Below are 13,368 nucleotides of genomic sequence, written 5' to 3'. Positions count from 1 at the left end.
AATAACAATTTAAAATGCGGTATATAAAACATTTATCGATAATTAATGTAATACCCCTAAGTTCGGTAGTGCGTTCTACTGTTCCAGTGACCAGTGTTGTCCGGACAGCTAGGATGCCTAGAACTACACTTCGATATGAGTGAGGAGATAAAAAATAATGAAATACAAGAAAAGAAAGTACAAGAAAAACAAAGGAAAAATAATAACAAAGAAATGTAACCAAGTTAAGCGAGCCGAGAACCCTAGCGATGGGTGACCGCACCGGGAAGTCGCGGCGTGGACCGTTGACTAGCCCTGGACCGCGGAGAACCCTAGAAAAATATTTTTAAGACTCAAATAGACATCTATTGAAGCATAAATACCATTAGAAATATCAAAGAAAAATTAATTAATTAGTACAAAGAAAAGTGAGAAATCAAAAAACAGACAAAACTCGGTGTTACCGAAAAATCGAGAATGCAACCCGAACAGGGGCATTGTGGTCATTTGACACCCCGAGTTGCCTTTTGACCTCAATGTCCACTAAAAATAAATGATATTAAACTTTAAAAATGTCATAAAAATTAAATTGTGGTACATTATATCAATAGTGAAAGAAGTGGTGACAAAATTGCAAATTTGGAAACTTTGGATTAATTATTCATTAACTAAACTTAGTGGTCCACTAAGTGAGCTAAATGGACATTAAAATATAACATTAGTGGACATATTTCTCCACTAAGTAAGCTTCATCTTCTTCATTCTTCTTCCAAACCAAATTGAACTTTCTCGCAAAACTCCCATGGAAACTCCATGGCCAACCTCACTTCAACCACCATGCAACCATGATTTAGCCATATTTTTCACTAGCTTCCTTCACAAAAAACTGTTCTACACCACTTGGGTAGTAGATAGGCAGCAAGAAGATCAAGTTTAGTCAAGGTTTTGAAGAGTTTTCAAAGTGGTAAGTTTGTGTTTTTGGTTATTGCTTCATTAAAGTTTGTGAGGAGGTTATGGGTACTTGAATTGTGGAAAGAATTTTGGAGTTTTATGTTCTAAGGGAGATGTGTACTTTTGGCAGCCATAGAAACTCCTTGAGGACAGTTTATTCTTGCTTGTAAATGGTAGATTAAAGAGTTGATTAAATATTTATGTGTATAGGAATTAATTTGGGTGATGTATACTTAGTACATGTGAATGTGTACCTGAATTTGGAAGCTTGGAAATTAATGGACTGTAATGTATGAATCGGCAGCCTGGTTTGGTGAACCATAAAGATGTTATTTCATGTTTGGTTTATGGAATATTAATGTTGAATTGTGATAGTTGTTATGGCAGCTTGGGTATATGTATAATGGTGTGAGGTTGGACATGTAAATGAGCTAGGTTAGGTGATTGAATTGTTATAATTTGAGCTTGAAAAATTCTGTACTAAATGGTGCATGCTGAGTGTGATTATAAGCTGCCAAAATGACCAACAATATGTTGTGAAATGTATTTAGGTTAGGGTATGTGACACCCCTTACCCGTCTACAGTATATCCGAGTAAGATATGTCACACGGTGTACCGGAACACTCTATTTTATCTTAATCATTTTTATTCTTCCTTAATTAATTTTTATCATAGTTTTGAATATAACTTATGAAATATAATTCATTTAAGTCATTTATTGAAATTATAATTTATTTGAGATTTCGAAAATTTTATAGAAAATTCGGCAGAGTACCGGCTAAAAATGGAGAAAACAGTTCTTCGGAACCTGTGAAAAACACTTCCAATAATCATATTCAATCATCTCAAACTCCAATATCAAAATCTCAACATTTTTCAATTTCATTTCTCAATCATTCATCTCATGTGATAATCATGTATAAATCACAGATAAACATTCACTTTTCCATTCACAAACACAATTCTCATTATTTACATGAACATCAAAATACATTTCATAAGTTCAATTACATATGAGAAAATAAAAATTAGTTACAAAATATCAAAATGAAACCTAGTGTCCTACCAATGCACTGAAGATGGTGAGGTGACACGGACACTATGCGGAGCTGCAGGATGGTCTCACCCAGTCTGCGGTCTACTGGGATCTCGATCAATATCTCCAGAACCTACGCGTGGCAAAAGCAACGCGCTAAGCAATAATGCTTAGTGGTGCAATAATAAAATAAAAGGAAATAACATAAAATAAATATGTATTGAATGTATCGATGTTTTACTAGTTTTATACTTGTTATAATCATTTATTTCGTTAACTTTATCCACTTTCATTCTTTTGGTTGCCCAAGTAACCTATACTGGACGATCGGATCGGAAAACGTATACCTTGCATCGGGTATCTAGTACCTCGCCGTCACACCATCGGTCACGTATGCATCTCCCTGGCAGCAATGTAATGGCTAATAAGTCAGAATGACAATAGGCATAAGGCCAAATATCAACACAAGGTTAGAATGGCTAAAAGCCATAAAATCACAGAATGGCATAATGCCATGTGCAGTACTGCTAACTGAACCCTATTGGCATGCCAAACTATCCAAACCAATCTTGTTAGGTATACTGGGGCATTTGATACTTTTGAATTCTTTAATTTTTGAATTTCAAGTTTTGGTGTCTCTATTCACCTCATTGGTCAACAAAAATGTTGACTTTTGGATAGAAAATAGGTACATTGGTTTTAACACCTCCAATGTACCACATTTTGCATTCAAAACTTGTTGGAATTAATCACCAATACCATTTTTAAGCTTAGAACTAAGGGAGCAGAATTTTCAGTTTTTGTACCCCAACTTTTATGTTCCATTTGTGACTGTTAGAGTGGGAATTTTAGGAAATAGTAAACATGGAAGTTGTTCCTTATTTTGTATTGTTGAATTTCTTTTTTTAAATCACTCCATTTGGAGTTTTGTAGCTCCAGATATGGTCCAAAAACCACAGCTGGCCGGATTGCAAAACTGCAGAATTGACCATATCTACAGTGCAGTGAACAGTGACTGTAACTGCCTTATTGGATATGTTCTGGCCATAATTTGGGGTAGGTTTCTTCATGAAAGTTGTTTATCTATATCTTAACTTGTTGCCGTAAAAATTTCAGGTCAATTGGCCCATTCTACAATGAGTTATGGCCAAATGAACAATTACTGTTCATTTGGTCATTCTGCAGATTCTGGTTGCAGGACATCTGGGTTGGGGCCAGTTTTTGGTCCACTTGCTTTGGTCTTTTGGGCATGGTTTCTTCACCAAAATTGTGCCATTATGTGTCTAGTTTCATGTCCAATTGGCCAAACACCAATTGAACCTACACAGCCAGAGTTATGGCAGTCCAAACAGGCTGGACTCACAGCCTCCCCTGCTGCCCTCACTAGGCAGCATACCATTTCAGTTTGTAATACTCTAATTCACTTCAAATTATTGTCAACTTACCTCAAATGGTCACTAATTGACAATTAGAATGTTCACTCATTATTTCATAAGCTAAGTCCAAATTTCACTCCCAAACCCTAGCTCAAATTCAAGGTTCACACAAGTTACCTTAGTTAAACTAACTAATTCATTATCCTCATATATATATATATATATACTTTAAACATGATCTCTAGTTCACTCCAAGTCCATAAAAAACACTCAATCTTATTCCTTCCTTAGGGCTGCCAAAATCCATTGTCGACATACACATAAATTTTATTCATTTAATTTACAAATTCTTACTTATTTCAAGTCTCTAACATGGAATAAAAGAGGTATATGTATAAATATGCACTAACCTCTTGTAGGGCAGAATTTTCCCAAGCTTGACTTCACTTTCTTTCTTTTTCTTGGCTGCCAAACACTCTAGCAAGGATGGGTGACTAATTTTAGTGAAGGGACCTAAGGTTTTATTGAGAAAAAGCTAAGGAATTCAAGCTTTGCAAGCATGAAAATGGAGGAGGGAAAGGAGGAGTGTGGGACGTCTCCTTTGGGAAGATGAATAGCTGTAGAATTTTTCTAGAATTGTCTCTTTTTCTGCCCAATTGATGTATTATAATGTCCTCCTTTAATTTGATTGGCCATCCCTTTTTAATTACCTAAGCATGACATCATAATTCCCAATTTAGTTCCTTTTTCTTTCTTTTCTTTTCTACCAAATTTCAATTTAATTTTTAGCAATATTTATTCATATTTTAGACCATAATAATTATTTACTTAACTGGAAAGTCGGCCAAAAATCGTCTCTGAAGGCGAAATGACCAAAATGCTCTCCGTTTGACTTAACGGGTCAAAATTGTCTGTACCGATTGAAAAATTTTTCTAAATATTTTCTTGGCATTCTAATGGCATAGGAACCTCAATGACCCTTCTCTGGAGTCCCAAAAATTATTTTATGAATTTTCTCTCGGGTCTAGGGTTCCTACTTGCAAGAACCGTAACTTCCCACTGGGTTACCCATCGCTTGGGCATCGGCTCATTTTACTTGGTTGTATTTTATTTCTAAAATTTTTTTCTAAATTTTTCTTATTAATATTTGAGTTAATTATGGTTCCTCACTTTAGTTTAAATATTTTTTTCAGACGTTCTAGCTGTCCGGACCGACACTAGTCACTGGAACAGTAGAATGTACAGAGTTGCTACAAGGAGGGTGTTACAACTATTCCCCTCTAATTTAAATTTCGTCCCTGAAATTTACCTGATGCAAATAGTTGAGGGAACTGTTGCCTCATCGTCTCTTCACTTTCCCAAGTTGCCTCCTCAGTGTTGTGGTGCCTCCAAAGTACTTTCACCAATGGAATCTGCTTATTTCTCAACTCTTTCACTTCCCGAGCCAGAATCCATATGGGCTCTTCTTCATATGTCAAATCCGATTGTACTTCAATTTCTTCCCTGGAGATGACATGTGAAGGATCTGAGCGATATCTTCTTAGCATAGATACGTGGAACACAATGTGGATCTTGTCCAGCTCTGGTGGTAATGCTAGCCTATAGGCCACTGGACCCACACGTTCAATGACTTCATATGGGCCAATGAACCTAGGGCTCAACTTACCTTTTCTTTCAAACCTCAGTACCTTCTTCCACGGTGACACCTTGAGGAACACTTTATCGCCAACCGCATATTCTATTTCTTTTCGCTTCAAGTCGGCATAGGATTTACATGCATGCGAGGCAACCTTCGATTGGCTTTGATTAGTTTTACTTTCTCCTCGATCTGTTTCACTGTGTCCAGCCCTACGCTTGTCTTGTTCGCCAATTCAGTCCAGCACACTGGAGTTCTACATTTCCTCCCATACAATGCTTCATATGGGGCCATTTGGATGCTAGCTTGGTAGCTATTGTTGTATGCAAATTCTGCCAGTGGGAGGTATCTATCCCAACTTCCCTCAAACTCAATGACACAACTCCTCAGCATATCCTCAAGGACCTGACATATATTTCATGTTATTATTATCATTTTAGTTCAATATGTGTATTAGTTTAATTGGTTTCAATTGTTTACCTGGATTACTCTTTCTGATTGCCCATCCGTCTGAGGATGGAAAGCTGTGCTGAAGTGGAGTTGTGTGCCCAAGGACTCATGCAAATTCTTCCAAAATCTCGATGTAAACCTTGGGTCTCGATCAGATATGATGGAAAGTGGAATTCCATGCAGTCTAACTATCTCACTAATATACAATTCTGCTAACTTCTCCAGTGAGTAGTCAGTCCTAACTGGCAGAAAGTGTGTTGACTTCGTCAATCTATCTACTATCACCCACACTGCATCATGTTTCTTCTGGGTGAGAGGTAGGCCACTTACAAAATCCATGGTGACCCGATCCCATTTCCATTCAGGTATGTGTATAGGCTGTAGCAACCCTGATGGAACTTGATGTTCTGCCTTGACTTGCTGACATGTTAAGCATTTAGTCACATAGTCAGCTATGTCCTTCTTCATACCAGGCCACCAATACTGAAGCTTCAAATCATGATACATTTTTGTACTTCCTAGGTGCATAGCATAAACACTGGTATGTGCCTCATTTAGAATACTGGCCTTCAATTCCCCATTATCTGGTACACATACTCTTCCTTTGTAGTAGAGACACCCATCTACTTTCACCTCATAGTCAGTTGCTTTTCCCTCAGAGATTTTGCTCATAAAAGCCATTAACTTCTCATCTACTTTCTGTCCATCTAAAATCTGCTGTAATAGGTTTGGCCTCACTTGCAACTCAGCCAAAATAGCTCCATCTCGAACCAAAGATAGACGGGCATTCAATGATCTCAAAGCTGTCATGGACTTTCTGCTCAAAGCATCAGCAACTACATTTGCCTTCCCAGGATGGTAGTCAATTACACAATCATAGTCCTTCAGGAAGTCAATCCATCGTCTCTGTCTAAGGTTGAGCTCCTTCTGGGTTGGCAAGTATTTCAGGCTTTTGTGGTCCGTGTAAATGTAGCACTTTTCACCATACAAGTAATGCCTCCATATCTTCAGTGCGAAGATAATTGCTGCAAGCTCTAGATCATGGGTAGGGTAATTCTGTTCATGTGGCCTTAACTGCCTGGAAGCATAGGCAATTACTTTCCCCTCCTACATCAATACACACCCTAGCCCATTATGTGAGGCATCACTGTAGACCACAAAGTCCTTTCCTGACACTGGCTGTGTTAACATTGGTGCCTCCGTCAGCATCGCCTTCAACTTCTCAAAACTGGTCTGACACTTGTCATTCCAGTCAAATCTGACATTCTTGTGTAACAACTTGGTCATTGGAGCAGCTATTAAGGAAAATCCCTTCACAAATCTCCTGTAATACCCAGCTAGCCCCAAGAAGCTTCTGACTTCAGTTGTATTCCTGGGAGGCTTCCATTCCATCACTGCTTCTATTTTCTTGGGATCCACTCTAATCCCATCAGCTGACACTATGTGTCCAAGGAATGCAATCTCATTCAACCCAAAGTCACACTTGGATAACTTAGCATACAGCTTCTTTTCTCTCAGGGTTTGCAGAACAATCCTCAAATGCTCATCATGTTCTTCACTGGTTTTGGAATACACCAAAATATCATTAATAAAGACCACTACAAATCGATCTAAGTGTGGATGGAAGATACGGTTCATAAGGTCCATGAATGCCGCTGGTGCATTTGTTAGGCCAAAAGGCATCACTAGGAACTCATAATGCCCATATCGGGTCCTGAATGCAGTCTTTGGCACATCTGCATCCTTCACCCTCAACTGATGATACCCTGATCTGAGATCAATCTTAGAAAATACTCCTGCTCCCTTCAACTGATCAAATAGATCATCAATTCTAGGCAACGGATATTTGTTCTTCACAATCACTTTATTCAACTGCCGGTAATCGATACATAGCCTCAAAGTCCCATCCTTCTTCTTTACAAATAGCACTGGAGCTCCCCACGGTGACACACTGGGGCGTATGAACCCCTTATCAAGCAACTCTTGCAACTGAGTTTTCAACTCCCTCAATTCCGTGGGTGCCATCCTATAAGGAGCAATGGAAATGGGTGCTGTACCCGGCAGTGTCTCAATAGCAAATTCAACTTCCCTTTCTTGTGGCAACCCAAGCAATTCTTCAGGAAATACTTCTGGGAAGTCTCTTACTGTGGGTATATCACTCAGGTTTGGCTTAGCCTGCCTAGTATCCACCACATGTGCTAGGTAGGCTTCATAGCCTTTTCTCATCATTCTTCTTGCAACTATGGCTGAGATGACATTGGACAAGAAATCTGTCCTTTCCCCCACCACTCTGATCTCATTACCCTCAGAAGTTTTCAAAGAAATCCTCTTCAGTTTACAATCAACTATTGCCTGATGACGTGACAACCAATCCATTCCCAAAATCACGTCAAACTCATGGAAAGGCAACTCAATCAGGTCTGCCAAGAATTCATACCCCTGAATCCTTAACGGGCAACCCTTGTATACTTTGTTCACCACTACACTGTGGCTCAATGGATTAGTGACCAGAATGTCTTGGTCACTCTCCCCTACTAATATCCCCCTTTCTATAGGTAAGTTGATGCAGATGTATGAATGAGTGGATCCTGGATCCACCAATGCATGCACATATGTATTGTAGAGGGAGAACGTACCCCTGATGACGTCTGGGGCATCTTGCTCCTCCTGAGCTCTAATGGCATAAGCTCTTGCAGGTGGTCTGCTCTCAGACCTCTCTACTGGCTCAGATGCAGGCCTATGTGATGATCCCACTGCGTCAGATTTGCCAGATTTCCTACCCTTTTGTGGTGCAGGAGCAGGTCTATCAGCTTGTGTTGGAGCACCTGTAGTAGTTCTACGTGGACAGTTCTTCAACTGATGCTCTGTTGACCCACATCTTAAGCAGGCACCAGTCACTCTCCAACACTCTCCCTTATGCCATTTCAAACAATGTGGACACGCAGAAGATGCTGGGGCTGGTCCCCTGAACCCCATCCCTAGAGAGCTGCCCACTGATGGTGTGGACTGGCCTCTGCTAGGGGTAAACTGTGGCCTGGGCCCCTGAAACTGACCCTGACCTTGTGGCTGACCTGAACTTTGTGCAGGTGGACCCTTGAACTTCTTCCCAAATGCAGGAGATGAACTAGACTGACCTGGGCCCCTCTTCTGCTGTCTCTTCCTTCTAGTCTGCTCACTAATTCTTACTTTTTCAACCTTTATTGCAGCTTCCACTAACTTAGTGAAGTCGGTAATTCCCAAGGCAGTGATCATGATCTTTATGTTGTCATTTAGTCCCTCTTCAAATCTCTTACACCTTTCAGCCTCATTAGGGACTATCTCCCTTCCGTAGTGGCTCAATCTGACGAATTCCTTTTCATACTCGGCCACTGACAGTTGTCTCTGCCTCAGATTAATGAACTCTCTTCTTCTCTCTTCCAGGTATACACTACCCACATATTTCTTCTTGAATTCAGAGAGGAAGAAGTCCCAAGTTACTATTTCTGGCTGTACTTCACTGGACACAGTATCCCACCATTCATATGCATCATCTTGTAACAGAGATATGGCAGCTTCCAAGTTTTGCTCTGGAGTACAGTGGAGTTGTTTTAAAACTCTGCCTGTTCTGTTCAACCAATTCTCGGCTGCAACAAAATCATCTTCTCTCTTGCCATAGAAGTCCACTGCTCCAAATTTTCTCAATTTTTCCAGGTGTGATTTTGGTTGTGGAGGTGGTGGTGGTGGTACTGGCATTACCCCGGCCATTTGTCTGAAGAATTCGGCCATTTGCTGGAACATGGCCTGTGGAGGCTAAGCAGGCTCTGCTTGAGCTGGCGGAGCAGGTTCTCCCATACCCCCAGTCTCAGCTGCTGCAGGTGGAGCATGACTCTCCACTTCCTCCTCAACTGCCCTCTGAGATGTAGGGTCCATATCCTATTCAAAATAAGAAAGACAAACAAATCTGCATTAGTGTAACCTCGACTCTTACAAAGGCAATGCATGGTATGGACTCAATCTAGGCCTAGAAATGCCTAAACCGTGCTCTGATACCACTAAATGTGACACCCCTTACCCGTCTACAGTATATCCGAGTAAGATATGTCACACGGTGTACCGGAACACTCTATTTTATCTTAATCATTTTTATTCTTCCTTAATTAATTTTTATCATAGTTTTGAATATAACTTATGAAATATAATTCATTTAAGTCATTTATTGAAATTATAATTTATTTGAGGTTCCGAAAATTTTATAGAAAATCCGGCAGAGTACCGGCTAAAAATGCAGAAAACAGTTCTTCGGAACCTGTGAAAAACACTTCCAATAATCATATTCAATCATCTCAAACTCCAATATCAAAATCTCAACATTTTTCAATTTCATTTCTCAATCATTCATCTCATGTGATAATCATGTATAAATCACAGATAAACATTCACTTTTCCATTCACAAACACAATTCTCATTATTTACATGAACATCAAAATACATTTCATAAGTTCAATTACATATGAGAAAATAAAAATTAGTTACAAAATATCAAAATGAAACCTAGTGTCCTACCAATGCACTGAAGATGGTGAGGTGACACGGACACTATGCAGAGCTGCAGGATGGTCTCACCCAGTCTGCGGTCTACTGGGCTCTCGATCAGTATCTCTAGAACCTACGCGTGGCAAAAGCAACGCGCTAAGCAATAATGCTTAGTGGTGCAATAATAAAATAAAAGGAAATAACAGAAAATAAATATGTATTGAATGTATCGATGTTTTACTGGTTTTATACTTGTTATAATCATTTATTTCGTTAACTTTATCCACTTTCATTCTTTTGGTTGCCCAAGTAACCTATACTGGACGACTGGACTGGATAAACGGGTATACTGGCACTGGGTATCTAGTACCTCGGGCCGTCACACCATCGGTCACGTATGCATCTCCCGGTGTGCAACAGAACAGCTAATAAGCTGTAATGACAATAGGCACAAGGCCAAATATCAACACAAGGTCAGAATGGCTAAAAGCCATAAAATCACAGAATGGCATAATGCCATGTGCAGTACTGCTAACTGAACCATATTGGCATGCCAAACTATCCAAACCAATCTTGTTAGGTATACTAGGGCATTTGATACTTTTGAATTCTTTAATTTTTGAATTTCAAGTTTTGGTGTCACTATTCACCTCATTGGTCAACAAAAATGTTGACTTTTGGATAGAAAATAGGTACATTGGTTTTAACACCCCCAATGTACCACATTTTGCATTCAAAACTTGTTGGAATTAATCACCAATACCATTTTTAAGCTTAGAACTAAGGGAGCAGAATTTTCAGTTTTTGTACCCCAAATTTGCTGTTCCATTTGTGACTATTACAGTGTGAATTTGAGGAAATAGTAAACATGAACTTTGTTCCTTATTTTGTCTAGTTGAATTTCTTTTTTTAAATCACTCCATTTGGAGTTTTGTAGCTCCAGATATGGTCCAAAAACCACAGCTGGCCGGATTGCAAAACTGCAGAATTGACAATATCTACAGTGCAGTGAACAGTGACTGCAACTGCCTTATTTGATATGTTCTGGCAATAATTTGGGGTAGGTTTCTTCATGAAAGTTGTTTATCTATATCTTAACTTATTTCTGTAAATATTTCAGGTAAATTGGCCCATTCTACAATGAGTTATGGCCAAATGAACAATTACTGTTCATTTGGTCATTCTGCAGATTCTGGTTGCAGGGCATCTGGGTTGGGGCCAGTTTTTGGTCCACTTACTTTGGTCTTTTGGGCATAGTTTCTTCACCAAAATTGTGCCATTATGTGTCTAGTTTCATGTCCAATTTTCCAAACACCAATTGAACCTACACAGCCAGAGTTATGGCAGTCCAAATAGGCTGGACTCACAGCCTCCCCTGCTACCCTCACTAGGCAACATACCATTTCAGTTTGTAATACTCTAATTCACTTCAAATTATGGTCAACTTACCTCAAATGGTCACTAATTGACCATTAGAATTTTCACTCATCATTTCATAAGCTAAGTCCAAATTTCACTCCCAAAACCCTAGCTCAAATTCAAGGTTCACACAAGTTACCTTAGTTAAACTAACTAATTCATTATCCTTATATATATATATATATATATATATATATATATACTTTAAACATGATCTCTAGTTCACTCCAAGTCCATAAAAAACACTCAATCTTATTCCTTCCTTAGGGCTGCCGAAATCCATGGTCGACATACACATAAATTTTATTCATTTAATTTACAAATTCTTACTTATTTCAAGTCTCTAACATGGAATAAAAGAGGTATATGTATAAATATGCACTAACCTCTTGTAGGGCAGAATTTTCCCAAGCTTGACTTTACTTTCTTTCTTTTTCTTGGCTGCCAAACACTCTAGCAAGGATGGGTGACTAATTTTAGTGAAGGGACCTAAGGTTTTATTGAGAAAAAGCTAAGGAATTCAAGCTTTGCAAGCATGAAAATGGAGGAGGGAAAGGAGGAGTGTGGGACGTCTCCTTTGGGAAGATGAATAGCTGCAAAATTTTTCTAGAATTGTCTCTTTTTCTGCCCAATTGATGTATTATAATGTCCTCCTTTAATTTGATTGGCCATCCCTTTTTAATTACCTAAGCATGACATCATAATTCCCAATTTAGTTCCTTTTTCTTTCTTTTCTTTTCTACCAAATTTCAATTTAATTTTTAGCAATATTTATTCATATTTTAGACCATAATAATTATTTACTTAACTGGACAAGTCGGCCAAAAATCGTCTCTGAAGGCGAAATGACCAAAATGCCCTCCGTTTGACTTAACGGGTCAAAATTGTCTGTACCGATTGAAAAATTTTTCTAAATATTTTATTGGCATTCTAATGCCATAGGAAGCTCAATGACCCTTCTCTGGAGTCCCAAAAATTATTTTATGAATTTTCTCTCGGGTCTAGGGCTCCTAGTTGTGAGAACCGCAACTTCCCACTAGGTTACCCATCGCTTGGGCATCGGCTCATTTTACTTGGTTGTATTTTATTTCTAAAATTTTTTTCTAAATTTTTCTTATTAATATTTGAGTTAATTATGGTTCCTCACTTTAGTTTAAATATTTTTTTCGGACGTTCTAGCTGTCCGGACCGACACTGGTCACTAGAACAGTAGAATGTACGGAGTTGCTACAAGGAGGGTGTTACAGGGTAGAAACCAGAATTGGCATGAATGTGTAGTTTGGTAAGTGTTGAAAGTATCCTTTGATGAGTAATGAACAAAATGCAATAGGGCAGTTTATGTTTTGGGCCTAGAACCTTAAGTGTGTGGCTCCAATTGGTATGAAACCAATTGGAGGTGAAACTAGGCACAAAATGTGCCAACTTTCATGAAGGAAGCTTACCAAAATTCTGCTTGTAAGGTAACTTGAAAAGTGACCAAATCCGGATTAGTGCATTTAAGGCCTAAAAATTGACTATTTGGGCAACAGGTAGTAGTTTGGCCATAAATCACTCAAAACAGGTCCAATTGGCCTGAAATTTTGACCATGAATAGTTAATACATATATCTACAAGTCTTATGAAGACACCAAAGCCCAGAAATGACCATAAGCAAGTCAAACAGTTTGCACAAGTTCGGGTCCAAAAACTGGCCGAACCAAAATTGACCTAAAATAACTTAAAGTGACTGATTTTGGTACATTCTGACCAGCAATAGTAAAATGACCATAACTTGGTCTAGTAAACTCAGAATGACCTGAAATTTTTCCCCGCGTGCAATAAGACATAGATCTACAAGTTTGTAGTTTTGACCGAAACCCAAAAGCTGAGGGAACTAGGTCTTCGGCTAGGTCAAATTAGTATACCAGGATCCGACAAATTGCAATAAAACACAATATACATGGAAATGAATTTGGTAACAAGTACCAATACTAAAAGGCTACAAATGTGACATATTGGTAACATTAA

This window comes from Hevea brasiliensis, chromosome 2 (genome assembly GCF_030052815.1).
Source record: "Hevea brasiliensis isolate MT/VB/25A 57/8 chromosome 2, ASM3005281v1, whole genome shotgun sequence".
NCBI lineage: Eukaryota > Viridiplantae > Streptophyta > Magnoliopsida > Malpighiales > Euphorbiaceae > Hevea > Hevea brasiliensis.
Note: the sequence above shows the minus strand (reverse complement) of the source record.